Consider the following 17,776-nt stretch of genomic DNA (forward strand, 5'->3'; position numbering starts at 1 on the left):
AAAAACAAAAACAACCAGGGCGCCTAGGTGGCTCAGCTGGTTGGGCAACTGCCTTTCCATTCAGGTCATGATCCTGGAGTTCCAGAATCGAGTCACAGCAGGAAGTCTGCTTCTCCCTCCTACCTTCCCCCTCATGCACGCTCTCTCTCTCTCAAATAAATAAATAAAATCTTAAAAAAAAAAAAAAAAACTTAAATAGCTGCCTTAATTGCTGACAAGACTATATTGTCTTTTAAAATAATTATCAGTTCCTTTATTAGAAATATTCAATTTTCAAAGGAGTGTTTTTATTTTCCTGGGAACTGTAGTTATCGTTAAACCATCTGTTTTCCCTCTACTAACTTCTCAAGTAGTATTCTAGATGGCAGCAAATACAAACATCATTACACAGTCACAATAGAAAGGACGTGTCTTGGGCACCTTAGTGGCTCAGCTGATTAAGTGTCTGCCTTCAGCTCAGGTTATGATACCAGATGCTGGGGTCAAGTCCCACATCAGGCTCCCTGCTCCTCCCTCTCCCTCTGTCCCTCCCCTCCATTCAGCTTGCGCTCTCTCACACACTCCCTCTCTCTCAAAATAAATAAATAAAATCTTAAAAAAAAAAAAAAAAGAAAGAAAGAAAACGAGAAGATTTGTCTTTCTTTCTTTCATTTTTATTTAAGTAATCTCTACACCCAACATGGGGCTCAAATTCACCCATGACTCACATACTCTTCTCAATGAGCCAGTCAGGCACCCCAAGGATATGTATTTCTAATCTCCAGAGCAGGTACTTCAAACCTGAATTCCACTAACCCCATTAAGGATTCGTTCAGCTGAGCAAAATAAAAGCCTGCATCTAATAGAGTGAACTGATAAAGATAACATTGGAAGCAATGTGAAGTATTTTGCTGATTATATCCAAAAAAGGGTAAGAAAGTCCTCCAAGTCAATAAAGACACCATCTGGGGCACCTGGGTGGCTCAGTAGGTTAAGCCACTGCCTTTGGCTCAGGTCATGATCTCAGGGTCCTGGGATTGAGCCCTGCATTGGGCTCTCTGCTCAGCAGGGAGCCTGCTTCCTCCTCTCTCTCTGCCTGCCTGTGATCTCTCTCTGTCAAAAATAAATAAAATCTTTAAAAAAAATAAAAAATAAAAAAAATAAAGACACCATCTATTTCATTTAACTTATGGCATTTAAGAGAATTTGGGGGGCACATGGTTAGCTTAGTCAGGGGAGTGTATAACTCTCGATCTTAAACTTGTGAGTTCAAGTCTAGAGCTTACTTTTGAAAGTTTTTAAAAATAAAAAAAAAAAAAACACAGAATTTTGGAAACCATAATTTTAAGTTATATAAACATATACTTCCTGAATACAAAGGAAAACTATTCTGCCAAAATTTATAGAAATCATCTTACTAGCCCTTAAAATACACAAACATTTTGTTCCCTATCATTTGTGTGGTCAAAATTTATGATTTAGTACACAACAGTCAATGGCCAAACAATTTACATAAACCTGTGATATCATGATTTATATGCTATATTCCATCACAGCTTCTGACTAACCATTCCTATATCAGAAAAGACATATAAAAGAGTTAGGAGGAGTTAGGAGCAGAGGTTCTTAGCCTCTTTGGTGCCACAGATTCCTTTGACAATTCGGTAAAACCTGTCATTATTCTTGTCAGAATGATGTTTTTAAATGCATAAAATACAAACATACAATTGTCAAAATATATTTTTAATTGACATGTGCTTTTAAAAATAACAAGTTAGATAAGATCTAGTAGTTGGTCTAATAATCACAGTAACTTTAAAGTAATGATGAGTTTAAACAATTTCAAGTTGGCTGCAACCACTTATCATATGAAAATGATGACAAAGTCACAGGTGCTGCAAAACTACTCATTGCTTGTTGCCTACATTCATAGTGGGAATAACTAGATTTTATGTAGAAATTAATGAGAAGATGTAACTTTTTTTCTTCAGCAAATTCAGAGACCCCCTGCATTCCATTGACCATGGAAGACCAATCTGCAGATCCAGATTAAAAACCGCTGATAGGGGAAGAGAAGAGAGAGTTAATAAAGTAAAACCTCTGAGTCTCAAAACTATATAAGGCAACTCTGAAAAGCCCTGTTAGAAGTACAGTTATCATGATGAACACTGAGTAATGTACAGAATTGTTCAATCACTATATTGTATATCTGAAACTCATAACACTGTTAAATGTATTAGATTTAAAATAAAAACTTAAAAAAAAAGCCCTGTTGCTATCCAACACAGTTTAACACACTAGAGCAGTATTTTCAAGCTTTCATTCACTCAGTAATTTTGGTGATTTACACAGTAAGAGCAAAATCAAAGGGGAGAGATATTTTTCAACAAATGATCAAATATGTAGCTTACAATGCTTGTACATTTTGAGAAACTTCTCCTTTATATGAAGGCTAAGTCACTGTAATCACATCAGATTAGATTTAACAATACTATCAGCTGTGATTAGTACCATAGTAGTAGTAAGGAAAACCAACAGAGCTGGACCCTGCTTCTTCTGCCTAAGTCGTCAGTTATACTCCTCAACAGCTTAGCCTCTGAGCCAGTCTCCCTTTTGGTAGATGTGAACTCCTGCTGTCACTGTGTGCACTGTGACCCCAGAAGAGAAAGCATCATTTCCTTAAAATCAGCATTGCTGGGGGGAACCTGGGTGGCTCAGGGGGTTAAAACCTCTGCCTTTGGCTCAGGTCATGATCTCAGGGTCCTGGGATGGAGCCCCTCAAGCCCCTCAAGCCCCACATAGCATCGGGCTCTCTGCTCAACAGGGAGCCTGCTCCCGCCCCCCAACACCCCCAGTCAAATAAATAAGTAAAATCTTAAAAAAAAAACAACAAAAAAAAAAAACATCATTGCTGTTTCATTACTTCCTTATAGGAAACACAAGGGCTCAAACATCTCAACTATACTAAACTTGGCATATAGATCATTATAAAATGGATCCTATGACCGGGCAAAGAGAAAAAAAAAATTACAGGGAAAAAAGCATGGAGAAAAATTTCAGTTTGTCAGTGCAAGTTAAAGGAAGAATAACATACAACTCAGAAGGGTAACCTGGCAGTCATATACTGAAAACTTTATCCAGACAAGTATTAAATTTGGTAGGCATTAGAAAACCATGAGAAAATTTTGATTATAGAAATGACATGATCAGAACTGGTAGGACATCAGTTATGGTTGAATAATCTTCAAAAAAGCAGGAAAAAACATACAGTGGAAAAAAGACAGACTCTTTAATAAATGGTGCTGGGAAAATTGGACAGCTATGTATGGAAGAATGAAACTCGACCATTCTCTTACACCATACACAAAGATAAACTCAAAATGGATAAAAGACCTCAACATGAGGCAGGAATCTATCAAAATCCTAGAGATCATAGGCAGTAACCTCTTCAACATCGGCCACAGCAACTTTTTTCAAGACACGTCTCCAAAGGCAAAGGAAACAAAAGCGAAAATGAACTTTTGGGACTTCATCAAGATCAAAAGTTTCTGCACAGCAAAGGAAACAGCCAACAAAACAAAGAGGCAACCCAGAGAATGGGAGAAGATATATGCAAATGGCACTATAGACAAATGGGCTGATATCCAGAATATATAAAGAACTCCTCAAACTCAACCCTCAAAAAACAGATAATCACATCAAAAAATGGGCAGAGGACATGAGCAGACACTTCTTCAAGGAAGACATACAAATGGCTAACAGACACATGAAAAAATGTTCATCATCATTAGCCATCAGGGAGATTCAAATCAAAACCACATTGAGATACCACCTTACACCACTTAGAATGGCCGAAATTAACAAGACAGTAAAAACGGGTGTTGGAGAGGATGTGGAGAAAGGGGAACCCTCTTACACTGTTGGTGGGAATGCAAGTTGGTGCAGCCACTTTGGAAAACAGTGTGGAGATTCCTTAAGAAACTAAAAATAGAGCTACCCTATGACCCTGCAATTGCAAAGATACAGATGTAGTGAAGAGCTATCTGTACCCCAATGTTCATAGCAGCAATGGCCATAGTTGCCAAACCGTGGACAAAACCAAGATGCCCTTCAACAGACGAATGGATAAAGATGTGGTCCATATATACTATGGAGTATTATGCCTCCATCAAAAAGGATGAATACTCGGGGCACCTGGGTGGCTCAGTGGGTTAAAGCCTCTGCCTTCAGCTCAGGTCATGATCTCAGGGCCCTGGGATCAAGCCCCATATCAGGCTCTCTGCTCAGGAGGGAGCCTGCTTCCCTTCCTCTATCTCTGCCTGCCTTTCTGCCTACTTGTGAACTCTGTCAAATAAATAAATAAAATCTTAAAAAATATTAAAAAAAGAGAGAAGTGAGCTGGGGGAAACTGGAGGGGGAGACAAACCATGAGAGACTGTGGACTCTGAGAAACAAATTAAGGGTTTTGGAGGGGAGAAGGGTGGGCACGGGTGAGGCTGGCAGTGGGTATTAAGGAGAGCATGTACTGCAGAGAGTACTGGGTGTGGTGCATAAACAATGAATTTTGGAACACACACACACACAAATAAAATAAAATTAAATTTTAAAAAAGGAACTGGTAGAACACCATAGAACAGACTGGAGAAGGGGAACGGCAATGATTGGAGGTACAAGGCCACAGCAAAAATCATAGCAGCCGCCAAAACTAGGGAGTAATGATAAAATGAAAAGCGGGGTTGGTGGAGGGAGAGAATGGACACAAGAGATAAGAAGAGAAACTCTGGCACATAGTTGCATTTGGGAGAGCAGGGGGCCCACAAGGGAAGTGTTAAGATGACTCAGAGGTTTTAAGCCTAACTACCTGAAATAATGTAATCAGAAGAAAAGACTAGGTTTGGGGGATGAAGGGAAGTTGAGAACAGGCAGAAATAATGAACCTCAGGTAACATTTTAAGTATGAAATGCCCAAGAGATAACTACAAAAGCAGATCACAGATAAGAGTAATCAATCTCTGTATTTAAGGAATTTTAATTCTATAATCCAGTTACAGCTTGAGATTTAGATTTGGTAGTGATTCTACCAGAAATTCCACAAAAGCTATGGGAACAAATAAACTGAAAGAGCAGAGAAGACCAAAAGAGACCCTATCAATGTAAGAATAGAAATTCTAAATATTCCAAATACTAAAAACCATTTGAAATGCTCATATTGAGTGCTAAAAACATTTTAACAAAATACCGGCTTTTAAAGAGGCTATATCTTGATACATTTAAATACATTTCTCCAGGGGCACTTGGGTGGCTCAGCGGGGTTAAGCATCTGCCTTAGGCTCAGGTCAGGATCCCTGGAATGGAGTACCACATCCCCATGTCAGGCTCATGGCTCTGCGGGAAGCCTGCTTTCCCCCCTCCCTCTGCCTGTCACTCACTCAACTTGTGTGCTCTGTCAAATAAGTAAATAAAATCTTTAAAAATACATACATCAGGCCTCCAAAAAAGATAGTGTCTCAATACATATGATATTCTATTAAAACACACAAACTTTGGGGCACCTGGGTGGCTCAGTCATTAACCATCTGCCTTCGGCTCAGGTCAGGATCCCAGGGTACTGGGATGGAGTGCCCCACTGGGTTCCCTGGTAGGCAGGGAGCCTCCTTCTCGCCCTTCCCCTCCCCCTGCTTGTGTTCCCTTCTCTCTCAGTCTCTCTCTCTCTCTCTGTCAAAAAAACAAAAACAAAAACAAAACACACACAAACTTTAACTTGCCCTTACTATTCAAAAACCACTTAGAGGAAGGTAGTTAAAAGGTAACAAACTTCCAATCATAAGTACTAGATATGTTAAGGTAAAACATGACGACTATAATTAACACTATTATATATAGGAAGGTTAAGAGAGTAAATTCTGAGTTCTCTTTGAAAGGAAAAAAATTTTTTTGCTCTTTTTATCTGATGAGCTGATGGATGATAACTAAACTTATTTGTGGCAATCATTTCATAATATATGTTAGTCAAGCCATCATGCTATGTATCTTAAACTTATGCAGTAATGTCAATTATATCTCAAAATAAAACTGGGAGAAAAAACCCTATTTTCTATAGAGGTATTCTAGTTAATCAATTAGGAAGGAATGTTAGAGAGGGGTGCTTGGTTGGCTCAGTCGCTTGCCTGCCTTCCCTGACTTCGGCTCTGATCCTGATACCAGAGTCCTGGGATCAGCCCCGCATCAGGCTCCCTGCTCTGCGGGAAGCCTGCCTCTCCTTCTCCCCCTGCTTGTGTTCCCTCTCTCTGTGTCAAATAAATAAAATCTTTAAAAAAATAAATAAATAAAAAGATTTTATTTATCTGAGAGAGAGAAAACAAGCAGGAGGAGCAGCAGGCAGAATGAGAAACAGGCTCTCCACTGAGCAGGGAGCCACATGTAGAACTTAATCCCATAACCCTGGGATGACAACCTGAGTCAAAGGCAGATGTTTAACCGACTGAGCCACCTAGGCATCCCTAAATAAATAAAACCTAAAAAAAAAAAAAAAAAAAAAAGAGGAATATGAGAGAAAGGCCATTTGCAAGCCACTAGTGAAGAAATGGAGCCACACCATTAATTTAGCAGAGTCAGTGATAACCAAAGCCCTCCTGATGGAAATATACATCATCACCTGTGAATTGTATTTGTTCTCTCCTCCACACTGTTCCTACTCTCAGAAATCAAACCTGAACTGATCTAAGCATGCCTGAAGTCTTCAAACTAGCTACTAATTTATAGGAAATACGGGGAAGCCAGGGATACGCTGAACTAAAAACATGTTAAAACTATTCCAGAGGGACATATTCAACAAAATCCAAAATAAGGGAAACCAGGAAAAATAAGCTGGTTCCTTCAGCAAATCAATGAAGAGAAACTGCAGATTAAAAGATATAGCAACCAAATGTAATGTGTGACTGTGTTTGGATTCCAAATCAAACAAACCAATTACTTAAAAGCAACCTGGAGTGGAGTGGTGCCTGGGTGGCACAGTTGCTTGAACACCCAACTCTTTCTTGGTTTTGGCTCAGGTCACCATATCAGGGTAGTAAGACGGAGTCCGAGTCAGGCTCCATTGTCCACACTCAGCATGAAGTCTGCCTGACTTCTCTCTCTGCCCCCTCTCTACATGGTTTCTTTCTCTCTCTCAAATAAACATTTAGATCTTAAAAAATTAAAAAACAAACAAAAAACCCTAGGGGTACAATGCCTGGCTGGCTCAGTCAATAGAGCATGTGACTCTTGATCTTGGGGTCTTGAGCTCAAGCCCTGTGTTGGGTGTAGCGCTTACTTAAAAAAACACAAACACAGAAACAAAAAACAAGGCCAACTGAGGAAAATTTGAATACTGCCTGGTTATTTGGTTATGTTCATTTTTACATATGACACAACAGTATGTGGTTATGATTTCCTGGAATCCTATCTTTTAGAGATATACTTAAATATTCATAGACAAATTAATTATCCACATATGATTTGCTTCCGAATAACCCAGCAGGTGTAGGGGAGTAGAAAAGGCTCTCAACTGCGTTTGAAATTTTTTGATAGAAGTTTGTTTAGAGGGGAAAAAATAAGAAAAAAAAATCACTATCAATAACACCAACAGAACTACAAAAAGGACAGGAATGGATTTGTTTTATTTCCAAGACTGACAACCCGAGCAGCCCTGGGTTAATCATACAATGTCTTAATTGCCCCCCTGGTTAAATGGAAACAAATCCTATCCAGTAAACCCACAAAATCGTATTTGGTCAAGCTAGAAAGCTTGGAGATACTTTTAACTCTGGCTGCCCTAGTTTCCCACATCTGTGGGTTCCCCCCTCTCATGTCCTCCCACTACTGTCCATCACTGTGGTCTCACACACTCCCAAAAGCCTCCCTCAGCCTGTTTCCCACATTGTATACAGAATGAAGTTCCTAAAAAGCAAAATACGATCCTCAACTCCACTTCAAACCCTTAAACTGCTTTTGATTAGTTACAAGGCAAGAATGCTTCCTTAAATTTTTAAGATAGTCCCTTCCTTAATTCTTTAAAATGACTTATAAGGCTTCGCATTATCTGATATTATCTATCTCTCCAACTTCCATCTCTCCCAAATTTCCCTTCTCCCTCTTATGCTTTAGCTTTGGTAAATTCATGCAGTTTTTCCAACGTACCCTGTACTCTGGAGCTTCAGCATTCATTGCTGGAATGCTTTTTCCACCATCACTTCCTGGCTTAGTTAGCTCCTAACCGTCAAGTCTAAAAAGTTAAGTAGCATTTCCTCACAGAAGCCTACCCAGATTGCTTCTATACTAGGTTGGGTGTCTTCGCATAAGTATAGAATACACCATTTCGTTCCCCAGGAATCTGTACTTTCTCTATCATAACACTCAGTATTTCTTTATAAAGAGTAGTTGTAGTAACCACTGTTACCAGTCTATCTGCTCTTCAGTTAAACTACAAACTCCAGGAGAAACAGGGCCAGAACCTGTTTATTGCTGAAACCTAAGTCTCTTAGTGCCTCGCAGCTAATAACAAATTGCTGAATACATAAATACCCACAACTCTCTAGTCTGTTTTTCTCACATCCAAGTTCCATCTTCATCTGCTCAAAAACAGACTGACCATATAGGCATTTACAAGGACCTAAATCCTACATAGGGATGCATTATAAAGTGGACTGAAAACACAATGGGAATGAAGGACATAAATTGGGCAAAAGCTACTCCAATATCTATTTTTAGTATAAAATAATTTACATCCATGTTAACAATTTTACAGAAAGCTCAAGAGTGCCGATCTGATTAACAGGAGTCAAAAGACATTAATTCCCACACAAACAACAAGTTTTCATCTAAGATGTTAAGTCACTTAACTTCTCCAATTTCAATTTCCTAATCTGTAAAATAAGGGAATCTGACTAGCGAGTCATTAAGATCTTTTCCAGGATTAATGTTATTTATATGCATTAATATTTAGAAGACAAAAAGACATGTAAAACTATTCAAACACTATCAAATGGTTTCATCCTATGACCTTTTTATCCTTTTTAAAAAATCTGTTTAGGGATGTTATAGCCTATTATGTTAAGCTTACAACCAAACCTTTAAATCTATTCAGCTATAAAAATCTCACAAAATCTCTCCAGACCATTGACTTACATATTTAATAAGAGAAACTGCAATACGATTAAAAAACAGCATTTATCTAAACTCTAAATTACTCAAGTATGTTAAATTCTGAAATAAAACTTACCCATTACCTGTATTAAAGCCTAGATATCTTGAATTCCTGATATTTCCTATGGCAATTTTAAGGCAAAGTTGTACTTCACAGCATAAGACTTGGACTTATGGGCTCTACTTAACGCCATACTAAAAAGCTGAAGATACGCAGTCTCTAATTCACTCACAGTTCTGGTAAACGACACTGACATTGTTTATTAATGCCTAATTCCTAGTCATACTCTTCCAAACTTGCACACAATACTGAGTTCACCCTATCACGACATTCCACTAGTTACTAAGCCCACATTTGTTTTATCAGGGCACTGATACGTGCGCATTTTATTTCGAAACCGGAATAACTTTTAGGAAATAATAAAAAACATTTCAAAACTAGCTATGGTAAAGAGTAGCTCTGTAAACATTCTACTGCTATCAGTAGGCGTCTAGCTCGTAAGCAAATGGTGCAAACCGGCTCAAGCAGAAATCCGTTTGTTTCTTGGTTGAAAATAATTACAAAGTGGTTTCGGTCAGTGCTCGTCACACCAAGTAAGTCGTGACAAAGAAATGAAATGCTAAAATGCACGTGGAAGAAAAGGATGTACTTGGAACAAAACGCGTGCATCTGACCAAGTGTAACGCTATCCTTCAGATCCCTCCCAACAGGGCCGCCTTCAAGACCAGGAGCGCGAGGGCGCTCCAGTCGAGATTCTGCAGCCACAGGTTGAATGACAAAGAGTCCCCGTCAGCACCAGTCCCCGCGTCGGCCAGCTGCACTATTCCCTCCGCAAAGTCCACGCGAACCCTGCAGTCACGTCTTGGCTGCGGGGACTGCGGCTCCCCAAACCACCCTCGCAAGTCACCAGGTGGGGCAAGGATTGGCTGGCCGAGGTTGGGGCGGGCATGCCACGAGTCCAAAATAACTCCCGCCCCGCGTCCCTTCCCTCCGAGCAGAACGCGGCCAGGAGAGCGGGGAGGCACCACGTGAGCCAGCCCCACGTCGTCCCTTTTCCAAATCAAAAGCATCTCTTGAGGAGACTCCTGAACGCTAGGGGAAAAGCTACTTCCCCAAGGTCACCGGCATCCAAACCCAACTCCCCGGCCAGGCCGGTGGCCCGCACCTGACTCGGGGGCCGCAGCCCCTCCGGGCGAGGGAAGGCGCTGTCCCCATCGCCTCAAGGTCTCCTTCCCCAACGCCGCGTTCCGGTGCTACGCGGCTGCCCGCGGCCACGATGCCCCTGCCGGGCCGCCTCCCTCCCCCGAGACCCAGGTCTGCGACCCAGTCCCGAGGCCCCCTCCCACCCTCCAGGGCGGCAGAGGCACCGCGGGGTCCGCGCCCAGCGCCGCCGCGGGCCGTTACCCAACTAACCGTTATGCGCGGTTCGCGCCGCCAAGCGTGTACGTGACACGGCTGGAGTCCCGCAGGGCCCAGGGTTCAGGTCGCGTCCTTCGCCAGCTACCTCGTTCGCTCGCTCGGGCACCCACGCGGCCGGCAGGTCACGTCGCAGCTCGCCAGCACTTTGTCGGGCCGGGCCCGCGGGGCTGCCTTATAATCCGCCGGGGCCCGAGCATGCGCACAGGGGGCGGAGTCGGCCCTCCCGGCCGCCGCCCCCCCCCCCCCCATACATACGCCCGAACAGCGACTCGCGCCTCCACACGCTCTCAGGCGCGCGCGCCCGCCCGTCCTCTGGCGCGCGCCGGCGCCCCCTCCCCGCCACGTGACCGGCGGCCCGGCAGGACCCGCGCCTCGCGCCCCCACCTCTGCGGCGTCCGATAGGGCTGCTGCTCTCCTCTGCGGACCTTGGCCCTCGGGTCTTCAGTCCAAGGAGTTCGCGGTGACCTACACGCGTGCGGGACTTCGGTGTCGGCCTCCCCCTCAGTCTCTGGCAGAGAAAAGGGAAAAGCCGCCAAGGACGGATGGGGCGTACCCCCGGGGGCCTGACTCAGGTGTGGGGGGCGACCGGCGCGGGGAGGAGCGGGGAAGCGACTGGAAGTGGAGGGACTGGGCAGAGTGTGAATAGACGCGTGGCCACCTCGGGCCCGGGAAGAGGCCGAAGGGGCGGGCGGAGAGAGCGCGGGCTGCGGCCTCAGCAGAGTTCGTGGAACTCAGGGAAGTCACTCAAACCCTCAGGGCCTGTTTCCTGTTCTCTAAAAAGGCAACCGTAGTAGAACCGACCTCCTGGGCACTTTTAGTGGTTTTGGGGAGAGAACTGATGCAACTTTCTTAATACAGAGCGTCCCCTGCGGCATTTGATGAAGGCTGGGCGTTAAACGCCGAAGTCGGGAGAGCAGAGCAGGTCAGAGTGTGGTGAGACGGGTCCCCGGGGAGGGGCGTATGTTGGAAACACGGAGAAATGAGAATGCAGAGGCCAAGTTTTTGTGGACACAGAATGTTGGGGGCAGGATATAATACAGCCAGCAGTTTTGAGGAACTGATTATGTACTTAGCAGTTTACCTGAATTACCATCATAGCCTTATGAGGTAGGTAACTATTCTTAACATTTCACAAATAAGGGTGGAGGTTCAGAGAGGTTAAGTAACTTTGCAGAGGTCACAGAGAAAGTGAGCAACATCCAAAGTCAGACTCCAGAGCCTGATTTTGTTCTCACAGCCATTGTAGGTTCTTGAGCAAGACCAGACACTGGAGTCTATCAGTTTAGGTGAATAATCATGAGGTGTCTCATATGTTGGCTTTTGGGAAATAACCAAAAATGTATGAAGGCTCCTGCCTTCAAGGAGTTTACAAGTTCTTTGGAGGGATTGAGTGAGGCAGAAGAAATCAACCAACATTTGAGGACCACTTGCTGTTGGCCCCAACCCTGCCCCCTCTGCCCTTAATTCTCCCTGCCCTGTGAGGTTGGCCTTAAGGTTTTGTGTTGCAAATGAAGAACTGTGATTGAGGAGTGGGGATTGAGGAGGGATCAAGTTCTGAGATGTAAGTGTGCTTTCCCTTCACCCACTGTGCCTGGTTCACACAAAAGAAAGTTTTCCGTAATAGTGCAACACCTCAGAAGGCTGTCCAGAATCTGTCGCCAGGCAGTGCATAGGAGTAGTAACTGCTTTTCACCTTTAATAAATGCAGAGGATTCCAGCAGGGCTTTAGGATTGCTCGGGTGGTAGCAGCATTCATGGTCGATGATAGGAGAACGGATTTGGGGAGGCAAAATGGCACTAGTTCAGACATGGGCCTATGAGGCCCAGAACTGTAAAATGTAGTAGGAAGTGGTAGAATAAGTTGATTCCCAGGAAACCCGAAAAAAAAAAAGGCTTATATAGGAACAAAGTACCGTAGATTTATAATATCAACCCATGTCTCAGTTCCAGTTTTGATACTTTGCACTTACAAGCTCTTTATCCTTAGGCAAATTATTTTGCTCTCCAAGCCTCATTCTGTGCTCTGTAAAACAAGGATAATACCTACCTCATAGGGTTTTTATGATAACAAAAATAGTATTTTACTTAAGTGTCTGGCATATAGTGAGCATTAAATAATTGTATAGTCATGGAAAACCATGAAACTCAATCCTTAAAATTAATCCTAAAAGCACTTCACTTGAATAGACCCCCTTGCAGGGCCCTAAGAGGAACCCTTACAGTGTGTTCCCAGGATAATGTTAGTGCTTTATTGTAATTTTGTATTCCTTTTCTTGAAAATGCCCACCAAAATTGTATAAACTTCAGGCTCCACAAAATCTGGATCTGCTCCTACTAGGAACGGTAGTGTTGTGGAAAGAGTATAGACTTTGGAATCAGAAGGTTTGTTTCCATAACTTACTATCTGTGTCACTTTGGACAATTCATTCATTGAACTCTTCTGGGCAGGCCAGGTAAACTGAATATAATAGCTACCAGCCTGAGCTGTTAAGATAATCAAGTAAGAGTATTTGCAGAAGGGGTTGGTAAATCTTGGAAAGCACTCTACAGGTGTTTGTGATTAATAATATAATTTGTTCATAAAGTGCATAAGAGGTAAAGATCAAAAGCAAGAGAAAGGTTCTCAGCCTAAAAGTAGAAATAGGGTGGGTGGGGTGCCTGGATGGCTCAGTGGGTTAAAGCCTCTGCTTTAGGTTCAGGTCATGATCCCAGGGTCCTGGGGTCGACCCCCCCCCCCCATGGGCTCTCTGCTCAGCAGGGAGCCTGCTTCCTCCTCTTTCTCTCTCTGCCTGCCTCTCTGCCTACTTGTGATCTCTGTCTGTCAAATAAATAAATAAAAATAAATAAAATCTTAAAAAAAAAAAAAAAGAAATAGGATGGGTGAGCTGGCAAAACTGATGAAATAATACAGGTAGAAGTCTTGGTTTTCTCCAGATTTTTTCCTGATTAATTCATGAAACACTGAAGAAATAAACTAGTAAGCACAGGATCCGAAATTTAGAGCTGAGAGGAAGTTTAACAGAATGGAAATTAAGGCCCAGAGGAGCTAATTATTCTGAGGCCACTTGTCTAATAAATGGTATGATCAGAAGAACCAGCTCTCCAGGCCCTAGGTTTTCTACTGTACCAAGTGTGTTGTTATTTGTTTGTTTGTTTGTCTTTTGGTTTTTTTTTTTTTTTACAGGCTGTCCCTTTTTTGCCCTTAAGATTTTATTTATTTATTTAAGAAAGAGCACCGGCAAGATTAAAGGAGTAGGAGGAGCAGAGGAAGAGGGACAAGCAATTCTGCAATGAGGGCACAGGCTGGATCCCAGGACCCTGAGATCATGACCTGAGGCGAAATCAAGAGTTGGTCACTCAGCGAACTGAGCCACCCATGCGCTCCCTAAGTGTGGTTTTTTAAGATAAAAGCGTTTCACCACGGAGTCTTTCAAAATCATTATCTCAAAACCAGAGAAGGCATGATGCTCTTTAGTGGCTTTCGGCTTTAGCATGAAATTCCCCAAATTCACTTTCCTGTTTTAAAGGCTGATAGACTGAATGATCCATGGGTAATCTGCTCTTGGCAAGCTTGTAAAGTGAGCAAAACTTCTAAAGATTCTAAAGTAAGAGTTTTAACCTCAGAAATTAGTAATGGGATGAGAAATGCAAATGCAAAAAGTTTGAAAATTTGTAACGATTAGTTATTATTTAAGCTGAGTAAGTTACCCAGTTGCTTTATCTAGAAAAGAAAAATAATAAGAGTGTATTTTCTCTGGAATTCAAATATTTCACTTACATTCTCTTAATTATTCCACCATTTCTGTGGTGGAAGATGCTGTTATCCTCATTTCACTAACACCAAACAAAGCAAGAAGGGGTTTTTTAAAAACACAGTAATACTTAATTGATTAAGAATACTTCCCCATTTATAATTTGTAATATCTCAAAGGGGAATATGGAAAATGAAATTTGCTTTTGTACCATGTATGAAAAAAAGAGTTTGCTAAGCAGATACCTAGCATAAAGAAGATAATGTCAATGCTAAAATTAAAGTAGGGAACTCTTGGGCCACCCGGCTGGCTCAGTCAGTCCGTGGGGCATGTGACTCTGGATCTCCGGGTTGTGAGTTTGGGCCCCATGTAGGACGTAGAGATTACTTAAAAATAAAATCCCGGGTGTCTGGGCAGTGCAGTCAGTTAAATGTCTGACTCTTGATTTTGGCTCGGGTCATGAAATCAAGCCCTGCATTAGGCTCTATGCTCAGCGCGGCATCTGTTTGAGATTCTCTCTCTCCCACTCGTGCAATCGTGCACTCTTTCTCAAAGAAATAATCTTTAAAAAAATATAATCTTTAAAAATAATAATAATGAACTCTTTCATTCAGAATATCTCATATTTTATGTCCTTTATCAGTGTAGTCTTGCTGCATCCTAAGGGCCAAGTCTAGATCTAAGATGAATTTGATACCCTTTGAAGAAAGACTAACTCAGTGTTGGTGAGATGTATTTCAGGCCTTGTCCTGAGCTCTCCCCATCTTCCCTTGGCCCTTCTTGCCCTGTTTTGACCCTTCACGTATCTCAACAGCCTGCAGTTTGGCATCCTAATCAGTTAGCTTCTTTGGCTCTTTGCTGGCAAGAGATGATTTGGTTAAAACAGTCAAAGCAAACTGCTGCAGATGAAGAGAGCCTCAGCAATTTAGTAGAAAAGAAAAATACTCCCAATAATAATTTCCTCAATATGCCAAATTAGTCAAAAATGATTATATCCATCTGCTGACTTTTTGTGTGTTTGGTAGTTTTGGTGGCCAGAGATTTGCTTTTCTACTTATTTAAGTCTTCGAGAATTTTTTTGTGAAAAAATGTGTGTTTTTCCAGGAATCATACTGTCCTATGTTTACTAGTACACATATGCTAATTGTAATTACATGTGTACTAATTATAATTACACATGTACTAATTATGTGTACTAATTGTTTACTGCATTTTTTAATATTTGCAATGGCTTTGATAGTAAAGGACATTTACATTTCTTCTAATAATTGTCTGAAGTTGAGATTAAAAAGCCTGCAAATTTGGGGGAAGACCTAAAAAATTATGATAAACTCATGCTAATACTTAAAGACTTTAAAGTCTTAAGAGACTTAAAGACTTTAAAGGTTGCAAAAACAATCCATGTGAGTAAAAAGTACCAAGAGTATTCCTTTTGACCTGTTTATCCTCTATTTCAGTTTGTTTCAAGCAAATTGCCTAACGCTCTATTTGTATATGGCAGTACAGTTCCCATATCATCACTCCATTCCTGGTCTGAAAAAGCTTATGTCCTGCTTATTTCTGCCAGCACAGAGACAGTTTTGGCCTCTGCCCTATGTAACATATATCATTATTTAGGATCTTTACTGGCAAGCATTCCTTCTAGGGATGGTCCTACATATTTTCCAGACCTACCTCCTTGACCCTGGCTAACCCTAAGCTCCTTCCTTTTACTTTTTCTCCCTCCTTCCTTCCTCCTTACTTGCCCATCTTTGGTATTCTAGGCAGATGGGGGGGGATTGGAAATAATAATAATGATAAATTGATGATAGCTAGGACTTACGAAGTGCTTACTATATGCCAGGCATTGATCTAAGCACTTTACGCGTATTAACTTGTGTTCTCCACGTAAATATGCTATAAACTAAGTACTGTTATAATCCCATTTTACAGACAGATACAGATACAAAGGTTAAGTAACTTAAGGTCACATAATCAATATTTTCTGGAATCATCAGGAAGTATTCTTCATTTTGTTCTCACCAAAAATACATGAGCAGAAATTGTCATTTATAACTATTAATACCATAGGAGTTAATCCCTAGAGTTTGAAGGCCATCTTGACTTAAGAAAATCCTGTTCTCGTTTCCTTATATCCCTTGTAGGGCTAAACAATCCTGACAAAAGCTGTTGGCCACAAAATCTGCCTTCGAAACCAGAAAATGCACTGTAGGGAAGAACTACTCCCTGCTTATCTGAATTTGGGAGAGTTGTGCTCACTTCTTGTGTTCATAAAGCACTTCTAGGCACTAAGTTGGGGATGGAGATATTGGGACATGTTTTTTAAAGCTTAATGTTAAGATCACCTGTATTCCAGGAAGTTCTGGATGTCCTGGCGCCCATATTCCATGCTGTGAGATCTTTCGTTGTGAGAACTTGGACCTTATGGCCCCTACTCAACAGCAGCAGCTGGCAGTTGGAACTCCTGAACAGCTGTACCTCAGGCCTGATGTGACTCAGAAGAGTGGTGCATGCAGTGAAGGAGGCCTCTTAGATCATAATGACTGGCTTTATGTATCCACCTGCCTGGGTAGCCAGACCTGGGTGTTCTAACTGGACCTTGATGCTGCTGCACTGATGAACAAGATAGGCCTTAAATAAAGCATGTACTCAGTCTGTGGTGACCTCTGAGAGCTGTAATCTGCCACAGTGCCTCATGCTGTACAATATCAGTGACACCTGTACCCAAGTGAGATCCAGGGGCTACCAATCCCCCTTCTGAGCTGTGTGTTAAAAGAGTGAAGCCTCCTCTCTCCCTCCAGCTTACCTTTCCTATAAACCATGAGTTCAGATGTTATGCCTCTTGTACTCTGATAGGATTATTTTTATGGCCATAGAATAAGGTTATACTCTGTTGGGTAGGGTGGAGAGTTTTCCTTAAATAAGAGATTCTCATTATCAATCATTCATAGAGGAAGAAGGTCCTCACACCAAAAAACTTGGAACATAGAATAGGTAGAAAGTGGCACTTGTGGGTTTAGCTTTTCAGGGTTTGAACTTAGAGGAGTTAAAAAATGTTGAGGGCCCTCCTTACTGATATGAAGGAAATGGCCTTTGCCACAGAGCTGCCTAGTAGGAGCCAGACCAAAAGGGAAGGTAAATACTCTGTTTTGTAAGTCTGTTTTTGGTGCAGCATTCTGCTGTTCCCTGAATTTTAGTCAAGTTTAATCTGAATCACAGATTTGAACCAGAGAATCTTCAAGGACTAGGAAAAGGTAAGCAGCCCAGTATAAGATAAAAGGAGTAGAGCAGTATAGTAAAAGTGAGTCCGTACCCTTCTAGACCTCAGTAGTTCAGATGTCTCAGATGTGCTTCATGAAGCCGTTCCCTTTATAGCACTAACTACAGGACATGTTTGCTTGACATTTCTACATCATACGTCATTCAGTAATACAAAAGAAAG

The 17,776-nt window shown here is 41.9% G+C and overlaps 1 protein-coding gene and 1 long non-coding RNA gene across 3 annotated transcripts in view; one reads left to right on the forward strand and one right to left on the reverse strand.

Moving 5' to 3' along the window:
- The window catches only part of SLC16A1 (solute carrier family 16 member 1), a 47,201-nt gene extending 36,465 nt beyond the window's left edge, over positions 1–10,736 (reverse strand). The window contains exon 1 of the mRNA XM_059375772.1: positions 10,577–10,736. The gene's annotated coding sequence lies outside the window, so the exon portion shown is untranslated. The remainder of the gene's footprint in view (positions 1–10,576) is intronic.
- A 180-nt stretch (positions 10,737–10,916) lies between these two features.
- LOC132001311 (uncharacterized) lies at positions 10,917–16,775 on the forward strand. Of its 2 annotated transcripts, none has more exons than XR_009399576.1 (3): positions 10,917–11,154; positions 11,441–11,504; positions 16,691–16,775. It is a non-coding gene; the product is annotated as an uncharacterized LOC132001311 (long non-coding RNA). The 2 variants fall into 2 exon arrangements; XR_009399575.1 differs by having other exon boundaries at positions 11,441–11,689; positions 16,691–16,774.
- Positions 16,776–17,776: the final 1,001 nt, after the last annotated feature.

The sequence above is a fragment of the Mustela nigripes genome, chromosome 14 (genome assembly GCF_022355385.1).
Source record: "Mustela nigripes isolate SB6536 chromosome 14, MUSNIG.SB6536, whole genome shotgun sequence".
Lineage (NCBI taxonomy): Eukaryota > Metazoa > Chordata > Mammalia > Carnivora > Mustelidae > Mustela > Mustela nigripes.